The 27,185-nt window shown below is 45.5% G+C and overlaps 1 protein-coding gene across 1 annotated transcript in view; it reads right to left on the bottom strand.

Moving 5' to 3' along the window:
* ZNF652 (zinc finger protein 652) overlaps positions 1-22,708 on the bottom strand; it is a 57,835-nt gene extending 35,127 nt beyond the window's left edge. Inside the window, exon 1 of the mRNA XM_056127263.1 lies at positions 22,365-22,708. The gene's annotated coding sequence lies outside the window, so the exon portion shown is untranslated. The remainder of the gene's footprint in view (positions 1-22,364) is intronic.
* Between the last annotated feature and the right edge of the window lie 4,477 nt (positions 22,709-27,185).

Below are 27,185 nucleotides of genomic sequence, written 5' to 3'. Positions count from 1 at the left end.
TAAAGGTTAGTGAACTACGTGCTACTAAAATGAATCCAAAATATGTTCTTGTATCTTTTGTGAAGAGATGATTCTTTGCAACTAGAGGCTGTCTGTTAAGCAAAATATGTCAGAGGACGAAGGACAAATGCTGGATGGTCTGACTTATAAACAAAGAAAGAGAAAGGACAATGGTGAATGAAAGCAAATTCTTTCACTCTAGACAATAGAACTAAGAATACCAAGTTGGGTGGGGAGAGGGACAGGGATAGGAAGGGATGGTGCAGATAGCATTAACACAACTCCAAAATAATATTGTGTGTGTGTAAAAGAAATGATTCTTCCCATTAATACTTTTGTTTTGTTTGGGGGCCACAACCTGTGGTACTTGGAGGCTACTTGGACTGAATCAGGCCTCCGGCATGAAAAACATGCAATTCGTCCTTTGTGTTCTTTCTCCACCTCCCTGACAACACATACACACACACACACACACACACACACACACGTCCAAGCCCCTCCCATCTTTTAAAAATCAAATTTAGACCTTTCCTTTATTGCAAGCTCCACAGCAGCTTCTTTTCTTTCCATCACAGCATGGCCTGGCTGGCTGAGAAGGCCCCAAAGAGAGGAAATGACCGACTTAGCCACGCCTCAACCCATAATGACACTGCTCATGACCATACTTTCCTAGAGGGGGAGGCAGGTGGAAGCAGAAGCCTTCATATTAAAGAGTTATTCGGTCTCTACATTCAGTGGTCATTCTTTTCAAACATGCACTGTTTTAGCAGTAATTGATACAGCTGGTGAGTTCTTTTTGTTCTGCATTTTAAAATTTCCCCTTTTTTACTGATCTATCACTAGTTATCAAAGTACTACAGAATTCTGTGGGGCCAGAGAGATAGTACAAAGGGCTAAGGTAAGATCTTGCCTTGCACGTGGCTGACCCAGGTTCGATCCCTAGCATCCCATATGATCCCCCAAGCACCACCTACCAGAAGTAACCCCTGAATATCGCCAGGTGTGACCCTCCTAAAAAAATTGAAAAATAAAAGAATTTCAGGAGGACAGCTAGACACTGGGTATCCAGAGGAAACCCACAAACATGGGATGATTATACAGACATCACAAAGACAAAGACCCTGACCAAGAATTAACTTTTTTCTTATCACCATTATGAATGATACTGAGTGAAAGAACATTATTTAAGGAATTACTATATATAAAATAGTGATGATAACTATTAATGCATTGATAACTTGGGAGAAGGGTTTGTTAGGGTGATCATACTTTTCTTTCTTTGTAATATTTGAAAATCTTATAATACTTGAGGTTATTTTCAAAATCAACCTTATTTTCTATGAAAGATAAAAAATAATATCACAATTTGGAACATAAACACTAACACCTAACAAAAATGGATAAAAATATTTTTATAGCAACTCGGCAAAGCCTGGCAATCTGCCTGTGATGTATTCGATATGCCAAAAACAGTAACAACAAGTCTCACAATGGAGACGTTATTGGTGCCTGTTTGAGCAAATCGATGAACAATAAGAGGACAGTGCTACAGTGCTTATAGCAACTACAATTTAACTAAGAAATTAGAGGAAGAGGACTGGAGTGATAACACAGCGGGTAGGGCGTTTGCCTTGCATGCCGCTGACCCGGGTTCGATTCCCAGCATCCTATATGGTCCCCTGAGCACTGCCAGGAGTAATTCCTGAGTGCAAAAAGCCAGGAGTAACCCCTGAGCATCGCCGGGTGTGACCCAAAAAGGAAAAGAAAAAAATAAAGAAATTAGAGGAAGTAAAATGCAGTGTAAAAAATCCTTCCACATTATGACTTTATATAACTTAAATTGTATCTCTAAACAACTATGAAGTAAGTCAGCATTTCTCAACCAGGAACCATATGGCTCCATTACAACATCCCTGGATATCCCAAGGAGATCACACGTTGAACACTGCATAAATGGGGGCAATGGCATGAGACTAGGAGGCCAAGTAGTAGGACAAGGGGGTCAAAGGAAGAAAATAAGGTCAAAGGGTGGGGCACGATCAGAAAAAAGCTAAGAAACATCTAAGTAAGCAACTTGTTATACTGATTCAATAAAACTTTAATCCCAAATATGTTAATGCATAAAGATCAAAAGGAAAAATTCAACTTATTAAAAGTGCAACAATTTGCCTAAGTAACTGTAAGAATCTAATCTTCTGCAGAGTAGGCACTAATGAGTTCCAGACACTTAATTTTTTTATAACTTTTTTTTTCTTTTTGGGTCACACCTGACAATGTACAGGGGTTACTCCTGGCTCTGTGCTCAGGAATTACCCCCGGCGGTGCTCAGGGGACCATATGGGATGCTGGGAATCGAACCCGAGTCAGTCGCTTGCAAGGTAAACGCCCTACCCGCTGTGCTATTGCTCCAGCCCCAATCTTTTAATTTTTTAAGGATATACCTAAACCAAACCAAAGCTGTCTCTTAGTGGAGCCCACAATGAACATCTGATGAAAGGGAAGCTTTCTCTGTACTGCTCGAATGTGTCAACTGTGCTATGGGAGAGGCTGGTTATAAGCTGTTTTCTGTGTTCTTCAGCTGACACTCGACACAGCATGTCCTAGCACCTTCATATATACCAGGGGACCATGCACAAAGACCACAGGAATGTAGGAGGTGAGAGACAGGATGAGCAAAGGACGGGGTTGGGTTGGTCTGCTTTCGTTTTTTGGTTTGGGGGCCACACCTGGCTATGTTTAGGGGTTACTCATGGCTCTGCACTTAGGAATCACTCTTGGCGGTGCTTGGGGGTCCATATGGGATGTCGAGGATTAAACCCAGGTTGACCACATGCAAGGCAAGAACCTTAACCACTGCACCATCTCTCCAGCCCTAACAACTCCCATTCTTTGAGCTATCTCCCCAGCCCCTTGAAGCTTTCTTGGCCACCATTTAGGCCTTTACCTTTTTTTTTGGGAGGGGGGTGGCGATGCAAGGGGTTACTCCTGGCTCTGCACTCAGGAGTTACTCCTGGGGGTGCTCAGGGGACCATATGGGATGCTGGGAATTGAACCAGGGTTGGCTGCGTGCAAGGCAAATGCCCTACTCGCTGTGCTCTCTCCAGCCCCCCATTTAAGCCTTTAAATAAATGATTTTCTTTTTTTTTTTTTCATTTTAAGACTTTTTCCCTAAAAAAAAAAAAAAAGCAAGTGGAAGGAACATTCAAGAGTTCCATTAAATGTAAGGGTGTGATTTTTAAAATCCATTATCTACTTCAAGTTGTCAAAGTCTTCCTCTTCAGTAAACTAAGTTGCTGAGTTCAATCCCTGGTACCACAAATAAATAAGATAGAAATTAAGTCACTTCAAGAAACAGTTTAGAGGCTGGAGCTATAGCATAGCAGGTAGGGCGTTTGCCTTGCACACAGCCAACCCGGGTTCGATTCCCAGCATTCCATATGGTTGCCCGAGCACCACCAGGAGTGATTCCTGAGTGCAAAGACAGGAGTAACCCTGTGCATCACCGGGTGTGACCCAAAACACAAAAATACAAAACAAAAAAGAAATGGTTCAAATTAATACTGTTCTTCCTGCATTAACATACGCCTCAGAGAACTTGGCTCTACAAAAACAGGATGAGAACGCTATTCAGGTCTCCCAAAGAGGAATCGAAAGAGCTATGCTTGGAGTATCACGCTTCACTCAAATGAGAGAAAGAATCCAGAGTTCCGACCTCCATTGACAATCAAGAATCAGGGACGCTCTCTCGTTTGCCAAGGCATCGAAAATCAGATGGGCTGGACACGTAATGAGACTTGGAGTCGACCGCTGAACTAGAGCCATTACTGACTGGATTCCACGGGACATCAAAAGATCGCGTGGCCGCCCACCTATGAGATGGTCAGACTTCTTCGTCAAGACCCTGAGTTATCAGTTTGAGACTGTTCGTGTTCCTAGAACGAGCAGACGCCACTGGGCTACACTAGCACGTGACAGGGGCGAAGGGAGACGTTGCTGGCACCCACTCGAACAAATCGATGATCAAGTTTGGTGCCATAGTTTGAATCAGGAGGAATTCTTTGAATTAACAATGTGGAGTGAAAGATACCTAAGTACTGTTTTATCTATAATGATCTTCTGACTCAGAACCAGAACCTGTTTCTCTTTCCCTGGCACCACATGATCCCTCAGTATCAGTAGGAGCTACCCCCTCAGCAGAGAGCAGGTAGTAGTCCCTAAGCACTACCAGATGTAGCCCCAGTCTTCCACCAAAAAAGAGCCACGTAGATAGATGGATGCAATGTATACAATCATACTGACAGATATCTTTGGACAGGTATAACTAACTAATCCTTAATTTTAAATGGTATTCTTTTTATTCTATATAGAAGCCGTTTGTTTCACATTAAAGGAAGATGTTAAGGGGAAGTACCTAAATGTATAAAACTCTTGAAGTGAGTCCCTGGGGCTGAAGAGATAGTTCAATGGGCTAAGCACATGCTTTGCTGAAGGAGGCCTGGGTTCAATCTTGGCATCACACAATCCCTGAGCATCACTGGTGACTCCCAAGCAGAGATGGGTCTAGCCACTGAGCTGTGGCCCAAGAAAAGAACAGAAAAAGAGCAGTGACTAGAAAATGGGTAATTTTAAAAAATTACTAAAATTTTTAAAATTTACTACAAACTATGATGCTAAAAATCTAAGACTCACACACACACATGAAGTAAGGTCAGGGCTTAATATTGGCTGTGCTCGGGGATCACTCCTAACAGTGCTCAGAGGACTCTACATGGTATTAGAGATCGAACTCCCAATCAGCTAAATGCAAGGCAAGCACCTTACCTGCTGTAGTATCTCATCTGCTCCCCAGAAACAGTAATATTGTAAAAACATCAGACATGAGTCAAAAGTCTCTAGGTTGCCCCTATTAACTGCAACATTAGTTACAAAAATCTAGCTAACAAATATGACACAGTCATAGTTTTATTATGTTTAGGGTCAAAGGAGCTAAGAGTGGGATTTCTGGATTATTTGGCTGGGTAAATACTGATTTTTTAGCTTATAAATGTCAATTTATTTCATATAGACTCTATTTATAAACATGTATACTGTTTGGAGTGTTTGTACTTTAGCTGAGAACAATTTTCATTTTACACAAGCAAGCATCAATCCATCCTCTTGTTAAGAATTTATCTTTTCCTGGGGCTGGAGCAATAGAACAGTGGGTAGGGCATCTGTCTTGCACATGGCAGACCCGAGTTCGATTCCCAGCATCCCATATGGTCTCCTGAGCACCGCCAGGGGTAATTCCTGAGTGCAGAGCCAGGAGTACAGGAGTAACCCCTGTGCATTGCCGGGTGTGACCCAAAAAGCAAAAAAAAAAAAAAAAAAAAAAGAATTTATCTTTTCCTATAAATTAATCAGGAACTACAGGAGATCTAGTGACACATTCAATATTCTATATTATATGAGAGAGAAGAAAAAAGACTTAGGAGAGTTAAATGACTCCCAAAGTCAACAGCGGTTTACTGCAGAGTTGGCCTTGGCACTGAGATTCTGGCCTAAGGCTCAAATGAACTATTCCTATGTACCTATAAGAATTCTTAAAATACAGGGCCGATTAATTATTCCTACATACCTATTAGAATTTTTAAAATACAGGACCCTGCATGCATCCAACCCAATTCAATCCTTAGCACTGTAAGGGCCCTCTAATTACCATCAGAAGTGACCCCTGAACAGAGTCAAGAATAGGCACTAAACACCACTGGGTGTGGCCCCAAATGCCTTCCCTCCCCTCAAATGAAGCACTAAAATACAAATATATTGATAGGGACTAAAGAGATTGCTCAAAGGGCTGGAGCACATGCTTTGCAAACTTGGCCCTGAATTGATCCCTAGGACCATAGAATCCCTGAGCATCAGAGCACCACTGGGTGTGGTCCTGGTGGCACAGTGGTATATCACCAGGCCCAAGCATTACTGCACTGCTGTGGCTTTGCACTGGGCAGCCAAATATCATGGGCTCAATTCCCTGATCCCCTTGGCACTGCTTGCCCCTAAATACTGGCAATATCAAGTATTAATAAAGACACAGAAAAACTAGAACCTTCCCATAGAGCTAAATCATACACACCTTATGGCCCGGTGACTCTGTTCCTAGGTATTTGCTTGAGAGCAGTGGTTATGTTTTCTTTTTCTTTTTTTCCCCCCTGTTTTTGGCCACACCCGGTGATTGGCGATACTCAGGACTTACTTCTAGCGGTGCTCACGGGACATATGGATATCAGAGGTTGAACCCAGGTCAGCCATGTACATGGCAAGCACACTACCTGCTGTACTATCTCTCTGGCCAGAGAGCAGTGGTTTCTAACCATCAGTCCGCAGACCAGTACTGGTGCAGATATAAAAAGACTGAAAACCACTGGTCTACTGCAACAGATTTAAACTGTCAGTCCACAGGTGTAAAAAGATTGAAAACCACCGCTCTAGAAAAATGAAAGCTTACATTCACTCCAAAAGCTGTCCCGAACTTTACAAGTGGCTCTGATCCTAAGCATCAAAATCAGGAACAATCCAGTCCTTCAACTGGTCAACTAATAAGCAATGTGTGGTACATTCACGTGGTGGAGTATTATTTGGCAAAAAAAAAGTTATCTGTGTTAAAAAACACGAAATGAATGAATCTCAAAAGCTGCATGAGGATTGAATGATAAATGCAATATAAAGTTTGATAAAGTAAAAACATAAATAAAAATACAGGACATGTAAGTTTGGGCGTTGAAATGAAAGACAAGCCCCAACAAGTAACTTAACTCCTGTCCTTCTAATGATGGTTTTTCTGAAAAAGCTATCTTTGAAATACAGCCCAAGTCCAGAGCATGATGTCCACAAAGAAGTAAACATTCACTGCTGAGTCTTTGCCTTGCTGCTCTTTTACTCTGTGAGCACTCTATATGAGTAACTTACTGTTTAAACCGGGCTCTGTATGAAAGGTTATACACTAGTTTTATAAAAAATCTTTTTATTTATTAATCTTCTCAGTTCTACCTAGCTCAATATATAAGTAGGTGGACTGTGCATGAGGTGGTGCATGCATAGGTGCTAATGTGTGTGTGTGTGTGTGTGCGCGTGCGTGCATGTGTGTGTGTTAAGCATGAACAGGTGCATCACCTCTTAGAAGATCAAAGTTTAAACACTAGGGAAAATGAGATCTAACCTTGACCTTACCGGGGTTTCATGTCTTTAAGAATTAACCCTTATATATAGTTTGGAAATACATAAATCTAATGCTTTTCTTTGTGCCATATTTCTTATCTTTCTTCTTCAAACCCATACCTTTAAAAATACCTCAAGTGGGCTGGAGAGATAGCACAGCAGGTAGGGCATCTGCCTTGCACTTGGCCGACCCAGGTTCAATTCCCAGCACCCCATATGGTCCCTTGAGCACCGCCAGGAGTAACTCCTGAGTGCAGAGCCAGGAGTAACCCCTGTGCGTTGCCAGGTGTGACCCAAAAAGCAAAAATAAATAAATAAATAAAAATAAAAATACCTCAGGCCCTTTTGGGCCTGCAGTGAGGAGACACGGGGGACCTCATGGGATGGGGGTGGAGCCGGCCCTGTCCTCCCCGTCCCAAGGAGACCCCAAGTGGCCGCCCACAAACAGCCTTTCTGGCTCTTGATCAAGCCGCTTAATGGCCATGATGCCAGAGACTCAGAAACAAATCTCGAAACCCAACAGCTTTTGGCAGAAATGCGCCCAGTTGCTGCAGTAGGTTACTGTCACTGGGCCACCCCAGGTGGGAATAGGTTTCGGGCCTTGGCCTATTCCCCCTGGCAGCCCGGTGGCCACCATCCTCCAGAGGCCACTGGACAGTCAGGTTTGGGCCCTCAATGACGAGACACAGGGGGCGTCATGGGACGGGGGTGGAGCCAACCCTTTCCTCCCCATTCCAAACAGACCCCGAGTCGCTGCCCAGTAACGGCCTCTCTGGCTCCTGATCAAGCTGCTTAACGGCCATGATCCCAGAGACTAAGAAACAAATCTTGAAACCCAGCGTCTTCTGGCAGAAATGCATTCAGACTGCACAGTAGGTTACTGTCGCCGGGCCTCCCCAGGGGGGAAAGGGTGCTGTGCCTCCGCCTTTCCCCCTTGGCAGCTCAGTGGCCGCCATCCACCAGAGGCCATTGGACAGTCAGGCTTGGGCCCGCAGTGACGAGACACACAGGGCCTCACCGGATGGGGGTGGAGCCGGCCTTTCCTCCCCGTCCAAAGGAGACCCTGAGTGATCACCAACGAATGGCCTCTCTGGCTCCTGATCAAGCTGCTTAACAGCCATGATCCCAAAGACTCAGGAACTAATCTCGGAACCCAGCAGGTTTTGGCAAGAAATCCCTCCAGATTTAATTAGTTAAAATTTCGGAATTTCAAAATTGCAGCCACTACTGCAGCCATGCAACATCATATGTTATTCATAACCAGCAATAGAAAACAAATTGTCTACTGTTGCCTTTTCGGCAGATCTGAGTGTTGGGGTAAAATCCCAAATAATGATGGTGGTCTGGTGTCAAAATATTGAATGTAATCAAAGTAGAGAGAGAGTAATTTGGAAATCATCTGCCCCACAGGTAGACGAAGGATGTGGAATGGGGTTATACTGGGGTTTTTGGTGATAGAGAATGGGCACTGGTGAAGTTACGGGTGTTTCATTGTATTACAAGACTTAAATCCAAAAGCTTTGTAACTGCTCTCACGGTGATTCAATAAATAAAATTATAAAAAATGGGGGAAAAAAAGTAAGGTGGAGTTCATGCACAATTCATTCAGCCTAATCAGTGGCTGAATAAATAGCAGTATTCCTACATAAAATAAATAAATAAAATAAAAATACCTCAGGCCCTCACTCTGAACCACCAGCTAGCTGTCCCCAGCGAGAAATGATGGGAGGGCCCAAGTCTCTTGAGCATCCCTTGGGAGGGTTTTCTCTCACACTAATAAGTTAGAACTTTAGAGTTATTTTACTATGCAGGGCTGGACAAATAATGCAGTGGGCAGGGTGTTTGCCTTGCATGTGGCTGACCTAGGTTGGTCCCCGGCATCCCATATGGTCTCCTTAGCATCGCCAGGAGTGATTCCTGAATGAAGAGCGAAATTAAACCCTGAGCATAGCCAGGTGTGGCCCCAAAACAAAACACAATAGTTATTTTACAATGGATATATTTTCCTATTTTAATTTAAATGTTTTGACACTTAGAAACATTCATTTTATTAAAATGTAACATGTTATAAGGTCACAGTCCTCCCATTGTTCATCAATTTGCTGGAGCAGGTTCAGTAACATTGTGAGACTTGTTACTGTGTTTGGCAGATGAATACGACACGGGGAGCTTGCCAGGCTCTGCAGTGCGGGGAGATACTCTCGGTAGCTTGCTGGGCTCTCTGAGAGGGGCGGAGGAATCGAACTTGGGTCGACCATGTTGGCTGTGTGCAAGGCAAACGCCCTACCCGCTGTGCTATCGCTCCAGCCCAACATGTTATACAACATTTATTTTTAAATTTATTCTGATGGTTGGTGGTGGGGAAACATCTGCATTTGGAAGTGCTCGTGGTGGTCATGGGGTACCAAAGACCAAACCCAATTTTCCAGCATGTAAGGCATGCTCTCCAGCCCATTGAGCTGTCTCTCTGGCCCCAAAATATTTTCCGTCAAACAATTAAAACTTTCTCTTTGAGGGACTAGAGAGAGTACAGCAGATAATACTATTTGCAAAGAGTAAAGCAAACTCTTCTATTTGCCATGTCTAGGGCCAACCCAGGTTCAATGCCCAGCATCCCATATGGTCCCCTGAGGACTACCCGGAGTCATTCTTGTTTTTGTTAGTTTTTGCTTTTTGGGTGACACTCGGCAATGCACAGGGGTTACTCCTGGCTCTGCACTCAGGAATTACCCCAGGTGGTATTCAGGGAACCATATGGGATGCTGGGAATCGAACCCAGGTCGGCCGCGTGCAAGGCAAACGCCCTACCCGCTGTGCTATCGTTCCAGCTCCACCAGGAGTAATTCTTAAGTGCAGAGTCAGGAGTAAGCCCTTGAGCATCACCAGATATGGCCCCAAAACAAAAACAAAACCCCAACGTTTCTCTTAGAGCAAAGCAAGATAAACATTACCATAAAAGTCAAATATGTCTGCTTTTGAAAAAAATGACCCTAAAAGCCTTTGCAGCATAATATAGAATGACTCTTTTTCATAATCTTTTAGATAATAGCTATATTCCAATATAATCGGGATTTACCACTAGGAGACTAAAAATAGTCTATATTAAAAAATGTTTTTTCAGGTCAAAAGAATATACAGGGGTTTAGACAATTTCTTTGCATATAGCTAACTCTGGCTGGATCCTTGGCACCCTATATGATCCCCCAACCCCCCCACCAGGAGTGCTTAGACCCCTGAGCATAAAGCCAGGAAAAAGCCCTTAAAACAGCTGGGTATGATTCAAAATGTCTCCCCACCCCAAATGATCTGTCCACCAAAACTTATACTAAAATCAGTATAAGTATCTTAATTTTGAGCAGGAGCGATAGCATAGTGGCTAAGGCGTTTGCCTTGCACGCAGCCAACATGGCCGACCTGAATTCGATTCCTCCGCTCCTCTCGGAGAGCATGGCAAGCTACTGAGAGTATATCATCCGCACGGCAAACGGGGAGGACAGTGATACAGTGATACAGTCTTAATTTTAAAAAACCTATTACTAGTTTAAAACTACCTACTAGTGGGCTAGAGTACAGTGAGAAAGGTGTTTGCCTCGCATGCAGTCAACCTGAGTTCAATCCATAAGGACCCCATAAAGACCCCTGAGCATCCCATAAGGACCCCTGAGCACTGCCAAGTGTGACTGCTGAGCATAGTGCCGGGAGTAACCCCTGAGCATCACCTACTAGTTTATTCATTCTCTAGATAAACTGTGTATGAGTTGTAGCTGCTAAATCTAACCAAGTCAGTGCTGAAACCCTTCCCTGTCTAGTAGCCATCAGTGACTAGCTACTTCACAGCCAGATGTCTCAACTTCAGAACAGCCCTCTGCTGTGAGATCTGTCCTGACCTCTACCCAGTAAGTGTCATAGCATACCCGAGGCCACACTTGTGATAATTAAAGATGCTTCCAGACATGAACAAACGTACCCTAGAGGCAAAACCACTTCTTAGTAGAGAACCACTGCTTTACAGATTTATACTTTAATCTTTATTTCCTCTTCGGGCAAAAAGAGAAGGAAAAATAGCAATACTGCTATTAAAGCAATGAAATGGATCAATGCAATTTTTAGTAGAAATGATTGTGCCTTTGCGGCTGTGAAAGTGCAAGGATACACACACAATTATAGTACACCAACCAAAAGGCTAGCAGCCTGCCAAATCTTAAAATATTCAAGATTAGTCATATATGTTAATTTTTCATGTTGCTATTCTATAAAATCCTAAGTTACCAAAAAGTCTACATGTATATTAATTTTAAATATTTCTAGTAACAATGCAGAAAGGATTGTGATTTTAGTATTATACCAAGACTGCAACATACTTTGCAGCTTCAAGGATTACTATTGGGTCTGCTCCTCCTGGTGGTGCTTAGATGGCCATATGGGATGCCATAGATCCAACCCGGGTTGGCCATATGCCAGGCAAGAACCCCACAGTACCACCCCTTTGATCCCTAGAAAACATATATTTTAAGAATCACAATTTTTAAAAACATTTTTCATCACACTTAACCCTTCTTTACTGAAGAATGAAACAACATTTGGCTTGGGAACACTCTTATAATTGTAAAAATTCTTTAAGAATATATTAAAAAGTTTTTTGAAATTATTTTGTTACCCTAAATATTTCAATATTGAAAATCAGGATACTGCTATTTTTCTATGAATCAGAGTATTTTTCAAATAAAAATATTTATTAAGTATTCACATGGGCTCCCCGAGAGGGGCGGAGGAATCGAACTCGGCTGCGTGTTGCATGTTGGCTGCGTGCAAGGCAAACGCCCTACCGAGGGCAGAGCCTGGCAAGCTCCCCGTGATGTATTCAATATGCCAAACACAGTAACAACAAAGTCTCCAATGGAGACGTTACTGGGCCCACTCAAGCAAATCGACGAACTATGGGAGGGCCTTTACCTTTACCTTTTTATTCACATGGATCTAAAATATACAAGTATTGAACCAAAGTGATAGTACAATGGATAGGGCATTTGCCTTACACACATCTGACATGGTTCATTCCATGGCAACACATATGGTCTGCCTCCGATCCCCGCCAGGCGTGATTCATTCCTGAGCTTAGAACCAACTCCACCCCCACAAAAAGAAAAAAACAAGCAAACAAATAAAATTTAGAAGTCTTTATATATTCATAGTGACTGGAAAGCAGCATTATTAAAGACAGCCCAAACTAGAAATAGTTCAACTATCCACCAATGATAGAATGCACAAATGAAATATGCTATACCAACAGAAACTTATATTAGAATAAATATATTAGTTAACACATGGATAAACTGTAAAACAAACAAAAAAAAACCTGGGTTCAGAGTAACATAACATAGCTTGGGGGTCAAGGGCATGTAGTCCTTTTATGTAAGACCTGAATGCAACTCCTGCACCCAAAATAATAACAAAACAGAGCAGGCAGGAGTAATAAATGATAACAAAACCTCAAACAGTAGCAACCCGTAGGAATGCAGACCTGGGAGAGGATTGAGAAGTCTCTGGATATTAATGATCTATTTCTTGTTCTAGGTGCTGATAGGACAGTTTAAAAATTGTAATTTTTTAACTTAAAACTGTAGAAAATTTCAGGGGTGGAGTGATAGCTCAGTGGGTAAGGGTGTTTGCCTTGCACGTGGCCAACCCAGGTTCGATTCCCAGCATCCCATATGGTCCCCTTCATCGCAAGAAGTAGTTCCTGAGTGCAACCCCTGAGCATTTCCAGGTGTGACCCAAAAAGAAAATTAAAAAAAAAAACTGTAGGAAATTTTCCTAATTTTTCATGTTATTATTGTCTACTTTCATTAAAATTTTACTTTAGGGGCTAAAGAGATAATACATAAGTTAAAACAATTGCCATGCAGGCAGCTGTCTCTGGTTCAATGCCTGGCATCCCATGGTTCCCTAAGCACCACCAGGAACAGACCCCATGCACAATTAGGCCCTAAACACCACTGGTGTTGCCCAAACTTAGAATTCTTTTTTTCTTTTTGGGTCACACCTGGCAATGCTCAGGGGTTACTCCTGGCTCTGCACTCAGGAATCACTCCTGGCAGTGCTCAGGGGATCATATGGGATGTCGGGGACCGAACCCAGGTCAGCCGCGTGCAAGACAAATGCCCTACCCACTGTGCTATCGCTCCAGCCCAAAATTAATTTGTTTTGATTTACTTTATTTAAAAGTACAATGATGGGGCCCGAGCTATAGTATAGTGGGTAGAGCACTTGCCTTGCATGCAGCTGACCTGGGTTTGTCCTCAGCACCCAACAAGGCCTCACCAAGCCTGCCAGGAATGATCGATCCCTGAGCACAGAGTCAGAGTAAGATCTGGGCACCACTGGGTACAGTCCCAAAAAAGCAAAACAAAAAAGTACAATGAAGTGTCTTCTTCCACACATCTCCTAAATCATCCAATTCACCCCCACAACAGACAACTGTACCATTTATTATAAAACTGAGTACTCCTTCCTTCCTTCCCTCCCTCCCTCCCTCCCTCCCTCCCTCCCTCCCTTCCTTCCTTCCTTCCTTCCTCCCTCCCTCCCTCCCTCCCTCCCTCCCTCCCTCTCTCCCTCCCTCCTTCCCTTCCTCTCTTCCTTTTTTTGTTTTTGGGCCATACCCAGCAGTGTTCAGGAGTGGGCTTGAGGGACCATATGCATTGAACCCAGGTCAGCCACATGCAAAGTAAATGCCCTACCTACTGTGATAATTGCTCCGGTCCCAGTGATTCTTAGTTTCTGAAAAACCTCATGTTGTAGTTGTTAGCTGTAGAGGGTTACATCTGGCAAAGCCACAGGACCACATCAAGAGGTGCTAGGGTTGAGGGGGTAAGGCATGTGGTAGCAGGGCTCAAATCCTGGGGTCAGCACATGCCAGGCATCCCACTCATTTTTATACAAACAGTAGCACACTCTATGTGCAATTTACATGCTTTGCTGTTTTTATTAATAGTATAGTTTATAGAGGTTTATAGCACTATCTACGGATTCCCATTTTTGTTTGTTTTTTTGTTTTTTGGGTCACACCTGGCAATGTACAGGGGATATTCCTGGTTCATGCACTCAGGAATTACTCCTGGCCATGCTCGGGGAACGAAATGGGATGCTGGGAATTGAACCCAGGTTGGGCCGCGTGCAAGGCAAACACCCTATCTGCTGTGCTATCACTCCAGCCCCGGATTCCCATTTTTAAATGACAGAACAATATAATTTTAATGATATAATTCTATCACATAAATACATCATAATTGATTTCACCGATTCTGTACTAACAGATCTTTAGAGTTTTTTTTCCCCCAAAAGAAATTTTAGTGGGGTAGGGGTTTAGGCACACCAGTCAGTGTTCAGGGCTTACTCATGGCTCTGAGTTCAGGGATCATTCCTAGTGTGCTGGGGGCCAATATGCAGTGTCAGGTATCAGACCGGGCTTGGCTGTTCGAAGGTGAGCACCTTAACCCCTGTACTATTGCTGAGCTAATTTAAATAACTCTGTATGCTTCACACGCTAAAAAGAAAAATGTAGACCTCTCAGAATTTTTCAGTCGCTATAACTATAAACTACAGCTCTAACAGTATATGAATATAGGAAAGCCCAGGGCATTTGAGTCGGTCTTAAGAGAAATTAGGAGAAAATACAGTTTTAGCAATAAAAATTAGAGCAAACACTCCCCTCACTACCTCTTCAAATTAAAAAAAATTTTAGACACTTCATCATATGTTTAAATGTTTATAGGTCACTAATACTAGTTTAAATATACTAAAATGATACATACAAGAGACTGAGAACAATTTATAAGGGCTTAAGTCTAAATCTCATCTTGTGGGGCCACATAGTATAAGTAAAAAGTTATATTTCACTAAATTCCCTGAACCTGTCTATAGCATATAAGACAAAAGGGGTGAATCACCAACGGTGTGTGCCTGCATGACCCAGCTAAATGCCCCACAGCTCCGGAGGCACACGCACAATAAAGACCAAGAAATCAGGCCATGGAATCATTCTCCACATGATTTCTACTTCTATTTTCCAATAATCCCTTCTAATTGGACTCTAAGGAACAAACAAAAAAAGAGCCTCCCCCCTTTTTGGGAGGCCACACCTGGCAGTGCTCCTGTGTTACTCTCAGTGATGCCCAGGGACCATATAGGATGCTGGGAATTGAACTAGGGTCAGCCACGTGCAAAGCAAGCACGCTACCTGCTGTACTATTACTCCTGCCCCAGTTTGCTTTTTGGTTTTGTGGTGGATTTAGCTGTTACTATTTTTAATGGCACCCTCCTTCAATACCTCCTCTTTCAAAGGGTAAGGTAAAGGTAAAGGCCCTCCCGTTGTTCATCGATTTGCTCGAGCGGGCCCAGTAACGTCTCCATTGGAGACTTTGTTGTTACTGTGTCTGGCAAATCGAATACGTCACGGGGAGCTTGCCAGCCTCTGCCGTGCGGGCGAGATACTCTCGGTAGCTTGCCGGGCTCTCCGAGAGGGGCAGAGGAATCGAACTCGGGTCAGCCATGTTGGCTGCGTGCAAGGCAAACGCCCTACCGCTGTGCTATCGCAGGCAGGCAAAAAGTAGCAATTTAGTCTGGTTTCATAATTATAAAGGCTATTCTACATTCTGGCAAATATTAAGTTTTTTCAAGTTCCCTGCAAAATCTAATTTGCAGTATCTGGGACTGTAGCAATAGCACAGAAGGTAGGGCAGTTGCCTTATAAGCAGCAAACCCAGGTTCTATCCCCAGCACCCCATATGACCCCCCAAATCCTAGCAGGAGTAATTCCTGAGGACAGAGTCAGGAGTAAGCCCTAGACACCACAGGTGTGGTCCAAAGATTTAAAAATTTAAATAACTAATTAGCAGAGTTTCACAAAGTGAGTGCTACTGAGCCCCTCCCCCCCAGTGGGGGACAATGAAACCACCGGCAGGGGAGGCAGCAGCCTCAGGTACAATTTGGGGCACTTTCCCTAAAAAGTCAGATTTCCAGAAGGGAGCTGTATGAATTCTTTCCTGAAAAGGAGACAGGAGACCAGTCAATTTGGGAACATTAGCAAGGGAAAGATCATTCTTTTCCAAACCCTCTTTATCAGCAATCCAATACTAGCAACTGCCTCCAATAATGGGTAAGTCCCTTGGTGACTCAATAATAAAAATAGGAGGTCATAGAGAGTACAGCAGAGGGCTTTCCTTGCATGTGGCCAAGCCAGGTTGGATCTCTGGCACCCCCTTTAGCTCCCCAAGTACCATCAGAAGTGATCCCTAAATGCAGAGTTTGGAGTAAGCTCTGAGCACAGCCAGATGTGAAGCAAAAACCAAAAACATTAATTAAATTCAATTAAAATAAGGACTAACAGATTCCTTGAGATAAATTAAATGCATTACTGACACATCTACCTAATCACGAACTTCCCACAATGGTATTCTGCAAAAAAATGATAGAATAATTAAATCTCAAGAAATCTTCTTTTTAAAGCTATGTATAGAATAACTGTAAGACACACTTAAATTTACTTTTCAAAGTAATCAATATCGGGGTCAGGGTGATAGTACAGTGGGTAGAGTGCTTGCCTTGCACACGGTTGACCTGGGTTGTATCCCTTATACTAAATATGGTTCCCAAAGTCCACCAGGAGTAAGCCCTGAGCACACAGCCAAGAGTAAGAACTGAGCACCACTGGGTGTGGCAGGCAGGCAGGCAGGCAGGCAGGAAGGAAAAAAATGTGAAGTCATATTTTATCAAAAAACTATCTTTTAGCCTAAAAATAAGACTACAAATTGCACACACAATCTATAGGTATAGGTCTAACATAGAGAGTCAATAAATTTGACAGGCACTTTTCTTTTCCACCAAAGGAGAAATGCTGATCTTCAGCCCTAATAACATTTTATAATCAAAACGTCAGATGAGGGGCTGGAGGAATAGCACAGTGGGGAGGGCGTTTGCCTTGCACACAGCCAACGTGGGTTCAATTCCCAGCAACCCATATGGTCCCCTGAGCACCACCAGGGGTAATTCCTGCGTGCAGAGCCAAGAGTAACCCCTGTGCATCGCTGGGTGTGACCCAAAAAGAAAAAAAAAAGTCAGATGAGACATGGGGATTTTTTGCAAAAATGTTCATAGATGTTTTTAGAAATACAATGTTACTGCTATTTTTTTAAAAAGTTATTGCTATATAAACAGATTAACTAAAATGAACATCTGATACATTCACTGATTCTTTTTTTTTTTTTTTTTTTTTTTTTTTTTGCTTTTTGGGTCACACCCGGCGATGCACAGGGGTTACTCCTGGCTCTGCGCTCAGGAATTAGCCCTGGCGGTGCCCGGGGGACCATATGGGATGCTGGGAATCGATCCCGGGTCGGCCGCGTGCAAGGCAAACGCCCTACCCGCCGTGCTATCCCTCCAGCCCCACATTCACTGATTCTATTGAGCACTTCCCAGTTTGCATTAACCATAAAAATTTACACAAGGCTTTGCACAATTCTACTCTGAACACAGAACTCATTGAGATAAATTGAGATCCTAAAATACCCCTTTCACCATACAAGCTCTGAATAGGCTTAAAACAAGTACAGTCTGTGCAGAATGCTGTCAATTTGGGAGCTTGATTGCATTGTCTCCCCCAGGTTGAGTCAGCCATAGAGCAACAAATCAAAGTTCCAATAAGCACACTGCACCTGCAGGACTTAAGTATGCTCCAAATCAAATATTTGCAATTTTTTCATCCCAAATCTGCACAAATAAAAGTATGCAGAGCCCAGTGCCAGACCTCTAAATCTTTTAAGCAAAATGATCTGTGTTTCACTCCCACAACACCTGTGTCCTACCGTTTACTGAGTCTTAAATAAGTACATGTGCCAGGAACTGTGGTAAAAGCTTACATATATTATCTCTAATCCTCATAACAAATCCCACCTGTGGATGAAGAAACTGAGGCCAGAGAGGTCAAGGTGACTTGCCCAATGCTATAAGCCAATAAATGGTGAGGCGACAATTCAAATTTAATTCAGCCTGACTCCAAGACCGATCTCTCTGATCCTTACTCAAAATCACTAACTACAAAATCAGTTCACCCCTATCAAAATGAATTCAAAGTGCTGTCTGAAACGATGATAGCAATGGCTGGAAAAGAAAGATACCTAAAACCATAGCACAAGACCCAAGGGTTCCCAGTGAGGAAATACTGTTAGTTCTCTCCTTTGGAATAACTAATTCCAAAGACTAGGGTTCATAAAACAAGAGAAGCTATAGAACGTTTTGTTGTTGTTAAGCTGTGCCTCAACTGACTTTTTAAAACAAGGGAAACGAAACTCAAAAGTAGACTCACATTTGAGTGAGATTATAAAACCCTTGAGAAGGTAAGATTGAAAATAACAACAACAAGGGTTGGAGTGACAGCATAGCGGGTAAGGCATTTGCCTTGCACACAGCCGACCTGGGTTCAATTCCCAGAACCCCATATGGTCCTGAATACTGCCAGGAGTAATTCCTGAGTGCAGAGCCAGGAGTAACCCCTGAGCATCGCTGGGTGTGACCCAAAAAGCAAAAAAAAAAGAAAAAAGAAAAGAAAATAACAACAACAAAACAACTAGTTGTTCAACAGTTTACTTCTTCCCTAGGCTTCAGGCATTCAGAAACAAAATTACAACAGCAGGACTACTGATCAACTTTTTCTACAGACTTGAAAAGTATTTTTCTTACCACACTACAAGATTACTTCCCACACTGAGAGCAGAAAGGGAAACATTTCTGGATGCCACCAGTCAGATCTTGAGCCCACAACTGCAGAAAGCAGCCGCTGTTTCCCTTGAGCAGGAACTGCTGATCTGAAACCTCCTCAGGGAAGGGTGTCTGGAGAAGTGTGTTGAAGAAACTAAAGCGAGCTGTTTGCTTTAACGAGTGAGCTGCTGGCACCACTACTGCTTCCTTAAGCGTTCCACTGCTAGGCGATTGTTTTCCGGCTTCCAGGCTCTGAATCTGGCAGTGAGACCGCTCCCACAGTCATAGGTGTTATATGATCAGCTGCTCTGCGGTGAGTGGGTGTTTAACTAGGTAAGTGACTGGTGAGAAGCGGTTCTGCAGTAGTAAATCAAGGAAGCACACTGTCCCCTGAACCCCTAATGCTGGGTCACTATATATGCTGACAAAAAAAAAAAGGTAACATATTTGTAACTTTGAAAGAGATTGGGCTCAAGATAAGGCAAATAATTTCCAACAGTAAAACTTCAGGCATCGCCAAAAAAATATAACCTGCAATAGAAGGCCATTTTCAAGCACATTTATGAGATAATAAAGTGATACTTGCAATCTCAGCAAGCTTTCAAACTTAATAGGGCACACTACATAATTATTAGAATAAATGCTATTCTTCAGGTGTGTGGAACAGGTTCTGTGCAAGATTCCTGATCTTCCTTGCCTTCCAAAAATATGCCAATACCAGGAATTCCTTAGCCTCTCAGAACGCCCCCCTCGCAAACATTCTACCAGTCTCAAAGAACTCTTTTAGAAAAAACATTGTCAGAATCCTAAACTCCTGCAGAGCTGGAGACTGTTTATGTCAGTGCTGATCACAACACGATTACAAGGTGGAATAAATGTCTTTTGACTGAAATGGGATCACAGGCAAAGACTGGGTGCCCAGTGACTGAAACAGGAATAGCTGATATTTATCCCCTGTTTACTGACAGATTGGTAAAACTTTTATCCCCAGTTCCTCATTCTAAATGAAGAAACTGAATTCCCTAAACACAATCAAAACCCTCCATTAAAACAAAAAATTAAACATACGATTCTCTTGGCAATGTGTCGACCTTAATAAAGGCATGAAAGATACTTAATTAAGTTTAAAAAAAAAAGCACAAGTGCTCTACTATGAGAACGATACAGCCTCTTTTTTTTCAGTTTTTACTTTTGGGCCACACCCAGTTGTACTCAGGGATAATCCCAGCTCCCTTCTAAGGAACCACTCCTGGTGGGTTCGGGGGTCCAAATCGGGTGCTAGGGGTTGAAGTGGGTTGGCAAGGTGCAAGGAAAGAGCCCTATGGACACTATGGACTGTTCCATCACTCAAGTCTCCATATTATAAAGGCTCAGACGACTTCAATCAGTAACAAAGATTCCAGGCAGACATCATAAAGAGGATCACTGACTTTGCTGTCAAATTCTGCTACATTTAAAATATAGAGTGCAAGGAACATACATTGTCAATTGGTCAAATCAAACAAGTAACTTTTAGTCCAGTTTTAACTTTTTCTGAAGCACTCAAGTATCTCCATTCTCACCGGAAGACAGAAAAGATACACAAATACTTAAATGATTGTAATCAAAGAAGGAAGCACAGGATACACACATAGCCTACTTTGTTGTTTATTGCTCAGAACCAGACAAGGTAAATGCAAATCCTTAAGAAACAAAGACAAGACTCAAGTTCCTTTCACTTTTGTGCAACCCAGAACCTACCTCAAGACCAGAATTGCATACAAAATTGTCTGTTTCACTGAAGGGGGGGGGGACCTGGGGGGGAGGGGTCCTTCCTAGGGGCTTCAGCATCCCCCAAAGTAAGGTTAAGAACCGCTGAAGCAGCCATTTCCAGGAGGATCACTAAAATGTTCTCTGGGGAGAACATTCTAAACAAAAATCTTACTAAAGGGAGTAAGTATCGCTCTGAATTCATGTGCACTTGTGATACAAACAACCCCGCTGCCGGCCAGCACAGAAGACCCCGGGGCAGTCACCCCGCTCACATTAGCCCTCAGCAGGAACATCACCCGCACTGGGCACACACACCCAGCCACCGCAGTTCTTCCTCCTCAAACAGACACATGTTGTCAACAAAGCGTGCCAGTTACCAGTCCCAGAACAATACAGGGCCTGGACATCCCTCGGCAGTGAGGGGAGACCCGATCCTAGACACTCTACCCCAAATACCTCTGACTGTCCTACTGGCGCACTGTCCTGCCCACCGGCGTTCAACACTACAATGTCACCGCGATCCCAATACACCATGTGGAGCTCATTCACGGGGTCCAAGCATCACTTTGATATTACACTGAGGGTCGGGAGTGGGGAAGGCACTTGCTTTGCCGCTGATGCTAGAACCTGGGGGCCATGCGAGAACCAGCACAAGGCCAACTGGGGAAAGAACATCCTGAGACCATGGTTGCGGCAAGCACCCTTCTCCAATGGCAAAAAAAAAAAAAAAAGCACATTCCTTTGATTGGCTGGGCTATTCTTTGACAATGGCGATGACAGGGGCCGCTCAACAATCAGGAAGAGAGTGTGTGTGTGTGTGTGTGTGTGTGTGTGCGCGCGCGTGTGTATGTGCGCGCGTGTGGGGGGTGGTGGGGGAGGGACCCACGAGATTGATCAAAGACTGGCCCTCTTCAAAGAGCATATGGGATCGTCAATCGCGGAGCTCGACTTCGTGCGGGGGAGGCAGGGGCTTCCCTCGACAATGAGCACGTTACAGCTGCACGGGGGTGTCACTACATTTCGTGTCTCCCGTCGAGGCTGGCATCTGAAGTTGGAGTCTGATTGGAGGGGAGGCGAAGGTGGGGGTGGCGAAAGGTCTGCACAACCCTCTGGGGTGAGCGTGAGGCGGGTGTACACGCGATGCATTTGATCTCGGGAGGCACAATACTCCCCGGGGTGGGAGGCTCGGGCGCAGCCGCAGGGCGGGGGAGACAAGGGGTGCGAGCCACCAGCTGCAGGGCAGAACGCTCGCTCGCCCGCCGGAGGAGCGGGGCAGACCTCCCCCCTCGGCCGCTAACCCGTGCCACAAGCTCCCATCCAGGCCTCCGGGCCAGCTAACTCCCTGCAAAACTGGAGCCCAGCCCCGGGTCCCCGAGAGGAAAGCGGCGAAAGGGGCAGAGGCGGGCGCCCCCCACCTCCCCCCACCGCCCCACTTCTCCCCGGCCCAAGCTCTGGGCCACACAAGCGCAGCGCCCCGGGCCTCCCCGCCGGATGGGGGCTGCTCCGGCCTAGTGCACGCAGCTGCCTCGGCAGAGGGTGAGCCCTGCGCGCAGAGCCCCGGCCGGCCCGGCGGGCAGCGGGGAGGAAGAGCAGGCTGCAGGGGGTGCAGCCGCCACTGTGGCGTGTGCGAGGTGGGGGCTGGGGGTGCGGGGGTTCCTACTCACCCGGGCCGGCCGCCTCCGCCTCCGCCGCCCCGACCGCCGCCTCGGCGGTCCATCCCTGCGGCGGGGGGCCTGTAGCCGCGGCGCTCGAGTAACAACCGCCGGCCGGGCCGGCCCCTCCCCCCCACCCCGCCCAACGTCTGTCCTCAGGGCCGCTCCACAGACCCGGCCTCGGCCGCCACCGCCGCCGCCGCCGCCGTCGCCGCCGCCGCCGCCGCAGCGCTACGTGGCCGCCGCTCCGACGTCTCGCGACTCCCTTCCGAGCGCGCGAGGGCGAGCGGGGCCGGCGGGGCGGGCGGGCGGCGCGCGGGGAGGGAGGCAGGGGAGGGTGCGTGTGTGTGTGCGTGTGTGTGTCTGTGCGTCGGTGTGTCTGTGTGTGCGCGAGGGGGGCGGGGGAGCGAGGGCGAGCGGCGGCGAGAGCGCGCGCGCGCGCGCCCGCGGCCCCTCAGCGCGCCGGGCCCCCCCCGCCCCCGCCCCACTGGGCTGCCGACGCCTCCCTCCGCCCGCCCCCTGGCATCCCGGCCGCGGGGCGCGGCGGCGCGCATGCGCAGCCCGCGGGGCCGGCCCGGGCGCACCTTTTTCTCCCTCCTGCCACCCCGCGAGCGCTCGTCTGCCCAGATCAACCGCCGGCCCGCGCTCCACCCCCGCCTCCCCCACCCCGCCCACTCCGCCCACTGCCGGGCGCCCAGGTAAAGGCGTGGACTGCGCGTGCGCACCGCGCGCGCCCTGGGTCTGGGGGCGTGGTTGCCGAGAGGAAGCCCGGACCTGGAGTCGGGGCGGGCTTGGGGCCCGCGGGCTGGGGTCCCGGGACCTGAGGGGGCGGCTCAGGCTTGAGGAAAGGTGAAGTGGAGGAAGGGGCCCGAAGGCGAAGAGGAGGGCCAAGGGAGGTTGAGAAGGAGAAGCACCTGGAGGAAATCAGGGGTGTGCGTCGGGGGCGGGGAGGGGGATCCTGACTGGCCTCCTGGGGACTCGGGGACGTGTGGGAGTGAGCGACGGGACAGAAATACCAGAGACTGGACACGAGCTGTAGTGTCACTCCGCAGATGGATGAGGCCGCCGACGAAAAACTGCAGAAACTGAGAGTGCCACAGCGGGTTGGAAAATGGAGAGCCACACTTGTTCGCTAGCCGGGAGGGGAAGGTGCCTCAGAGCTGTTGCAAGATAGGAAATCTCCATGGTGTATTACAGTACTATGACTAATTAGCTATTAATCGTTAATATAATTAATGGTGCTGTTAGCAAACAAGGTAGCACTTATCCAATTTCAGAGGCACGAGAGGGTGCCCCTGATTTGAAAAGTTTGGAGTGCTGAGAGGGCGAGACCTCAGCAGTTGGAGGGGCAGAGGGGCCGTCAGAAACCCAACTTCTCAGAGGTTTCTCAAATTCTGTCTTAACCCAAGTGCCTTATCCCACTTCTATTATCTCAAACACACTGAACAAATATTCTTCACTAAAGCTGACTTCCTCATTTTTGATACAGACTTCTACCCAAAATAGCACTTCCCCTCAGGGGAAAAAAGATCCTATAGGAAGTAAAATGGCCTGAGATTGGGACAAAGTTAGGGAAGAGATTGAAACTATAAATAAAGGAGTCAAGGGCTAACCCTGGCCCCTTTCTCAAACAAATACTTGGTTTCTGTTATCCTTGGACTCCACACTCCAGGGATCGTATTTGGCAACTCCGGGTCGGGTTCTTTGGTAGTCAGTGTCTTCAGGGTATAAGTACTTAAAATAATACACTGTTTCATCGGGTAGAGAGAAGGAAATCTTTCCTCAGAACAGAAGCATTAGCAGTAAAAGAAAAGACTTAGGTTCAGCATAAAGAATTCGACATCCATGAAGGGTGATAAGCTCAGAATCTCTGCCTGAAATGCCATATTTGCCCTCTTGAATCCAGTCCCTCAGTCAGGGCTCTCCAAGGGGCGTGCAGAGTGGTAAGAGGTGACTCTTCCCATCTCTGTGACTCTCCCATGAGCAACCTGCTGAAGGGCTCCCAGTAATTAGAACAGTAGTAGTCTTCCCCTCCACGTTTGATGAGTGCTTTATAGCTCTTTGCAGGGAGGTTAGATCCATTATCTCATCCTGTCTTCCAGCCACCCTGAGAGGCAGGCAAGACAGGTATATTCCCAAAGAAGGAAATTTGTGCCAAGGAACATTTAATGGCTCAGCTAAAGTCACCCAGCCCAGTCAGCCGCTCCCAAACAGAAAGAAGCCTGGTTTCCCACCATGGGGCTGTGCTGCGATCTTCCAGAAAGTTTGATAGGCTCACTCTGAAAACCCACTCCCTACTCCTGGAGGCCAAACACAGACTGTCTTGACATGGGGTGGATGGATGGTTATAGCATTCACTTCTATGTTGGCCATCCTTGAATCTATGTCTCTGTCATTTTTTTGTTGTTTTTTGTCCTGTTTCTTTCCAGGACTATGGGACTTGCTTCTGTGTTTCTAAAGCCTTTGTGATTGATACTTCGGAGTACTTTGGAGGCTCAGGCCTGAGTGCTGGCAGAGAGATGCCATCTTCCCTACTCTACCAGACCTCTTCTTCACAAACTTGCTGAAGGAGGCTGCCAGTCAGTGCCATCACTCATCACATCCAGAACAGGGCTCTGGTCCCTGGCGGCACCAGTGCCTCTGTTTTCTGTATTCTGGCCCTACAGTCCTGTGGCATAAGATCATCAGGAGCTACACTTCACACCCACATCTGACCGTATTGGTGTCATCCTGGCTTCTTGGGCTGGGACAGTTCTTCAAAAATGTTTTCATGGACTGGAAAGACAGTACAGTGGGTTGGGCACATGGCTTTGCACATGGTCATCCTGGGTTCAATCCCCAGCACCCCATATGGTCCCCCAAGCACCACCAGGAATGATTGCTGAATATAGAACCAGGAGTAAGCCCTGAGCACTGCCAGGTGTGGCCCCAAAACAAAAAATTTAGTAAGAAAGATTAATAGTACTGTAAATTATGGTAACTAAAACAAAATATTAAAACAATTAAAAGTTTTGGAGTCAAAGCAACTGTACAGTGGTTAGGGTATTTGCCTTACATGCAGCCGACCCAGGTTCAATCCTCAGCACCACTTATAGTTCCCTGAACCTCACCAAGAGTGATGCCTGAGTACCACTAGTTGTGACCTAGAAACAATAAAATAAAAAGTTTTGGTAAAAGATTCTATACATTCTAGCAGTTTGGAAATCTCTTGCAATAGCAGAGGAACTGTCCGATCTGGGAAGGTGAGCCCTGGTAGCCTGGAAAGGTTCCCCTTTCACTGCATTTCCTGGATCCCCATGTCCATGAACATATCCCCAATCACTCTTGGTTCTTACCATCTGGCCTTATTAGGCACAGTGCCTTTGGGCTCCCCACCAACCCATTAACTAGGACCACCCCTTTCACCTGCACCCCACTCAGGGCCCTGATCACAGGCTCCTGACCCTCTCTTTGAAGTGCTGTGAATTTCACAGTCAGTTCACCTGGGATTGTGAGCTCTGAGCATTTTCCAGTCTGAGATCTCAGTTGGCTATAGGTCGCATTCACCTCATCATTTCTTTCCTAAGTATAACTCCCCAGCTCTCACCCTGAAGGCCTTCATAAAGGAAACTGCCTCTTTACAGAATGAGCAGAGTTATCCTCGACTCCCCTTTTACTCATTTCCCTTATCCCTTAAGTGAAGGTCTTTAGAAGCAGTATAGAAAGCTGAACTCTTATTATTCTGCCATACAACTTGTAGGCACATATGTATGTTCATACAAGAGTTGTCCTAAGGAGTGTTCAAGGCAATGATCAGCTTCTTCTGTGCCCCTTCACCTCCCCTATCCCCATTTTGAATTTTCATGAAAAGTTAAGCACTAAGGCTGGAGAAACAGTACAGAGATTTAGGTCTTGCCTTGCATCCAATCAACTCTGGTTCAACTCCTGGCCCACATATGATCCCCTGAGCCCTGCTGGAAATGGCCCCTGAGCAGCTCTGGTTGTGACCCAAAAATGAAAGAAGGAAAGGAAGAAAGGAACGGAGGGGGGGAGAGAAAAAAGAAGGAAAGAAAGAAGAAAAGAAGGGAAGGAAGGAAGGTTGGTTGATTAAATGTGCCAGGTTACCATACAAGGGGGAAAAAAATGAACCAAAAAGGCAAACATGTGAGTACATTTGTTTTGCCCTGGGGCTGAGATGAAGAAGGCTATTAGGACAGCCTGTTACACTTCAGTCTCCAGCTTTTAACTATTATCTGGAACTGTCTCTGGTTCTCACAGGTCCCTACAGTGATGGACTCTGGGTCACAGCATCTCCATTTCAAATATCTTAAGAGTTCAGATTTGGATTACTCTGCTCTCATTGGCATTAAAATGTATCTCATAATTTTGTAAAGCCATGCATCTAACAATTTCTCTAAGTTTTTCTCCAGCATTGCCTCATGGAATCCTTTCCTCAACCCTAGAAGAGAAGCTTGGTAGAAAATGGTGTTCTCCCTGTTTGTTTAAACAGCAAATGGTTATGTGTTCCAGATTATAAGGGTCATACCCCCAGAGCTAGCACATTTCTCCAGGGTCCAAGTCCAGGACATCCCAGTGACACTGTACAACAGCCCTTTGCTGGACACCATACAAAGCAAATTGAATAGCTGTGGTCTCTGCTCCCTGAAAGTTTGAACTCAAATGGAGAGTAACAGATCCGGCAAACATAAAAGAACAAAGTGGTTCATAGTCAACTCACATACTGAGTTCAATAAATACAGGAACTAGATAGATAAGGAAAGTCATGTTTACCTGGTGCACTTTTATATTTTTAATTTCAGATGGGTAGGAAAAACAATGTTAATGAGGATAAGG

This window comes from Sorex fumeus, unplaced genomic scaffold (assembly GCF_029834395.1).
Source record: "Sorex fumeus unplaced genomic scaffold, SorFum_2.1 ptg000063l, whole genome shotgun sequence".
In the NCBI taxonomy this organism is placed as follows: Eukaryota; Metazoa; Chordata; class Mammalia; order Eulipotyphla; family Soricidae; genus Sorex; species Sorex fumeus.
The sequence above is the reverse complement of the archived record's forward strand: the minus strand, read 5'-3'. Positions and strand labels throughout refer to the sequence as shown.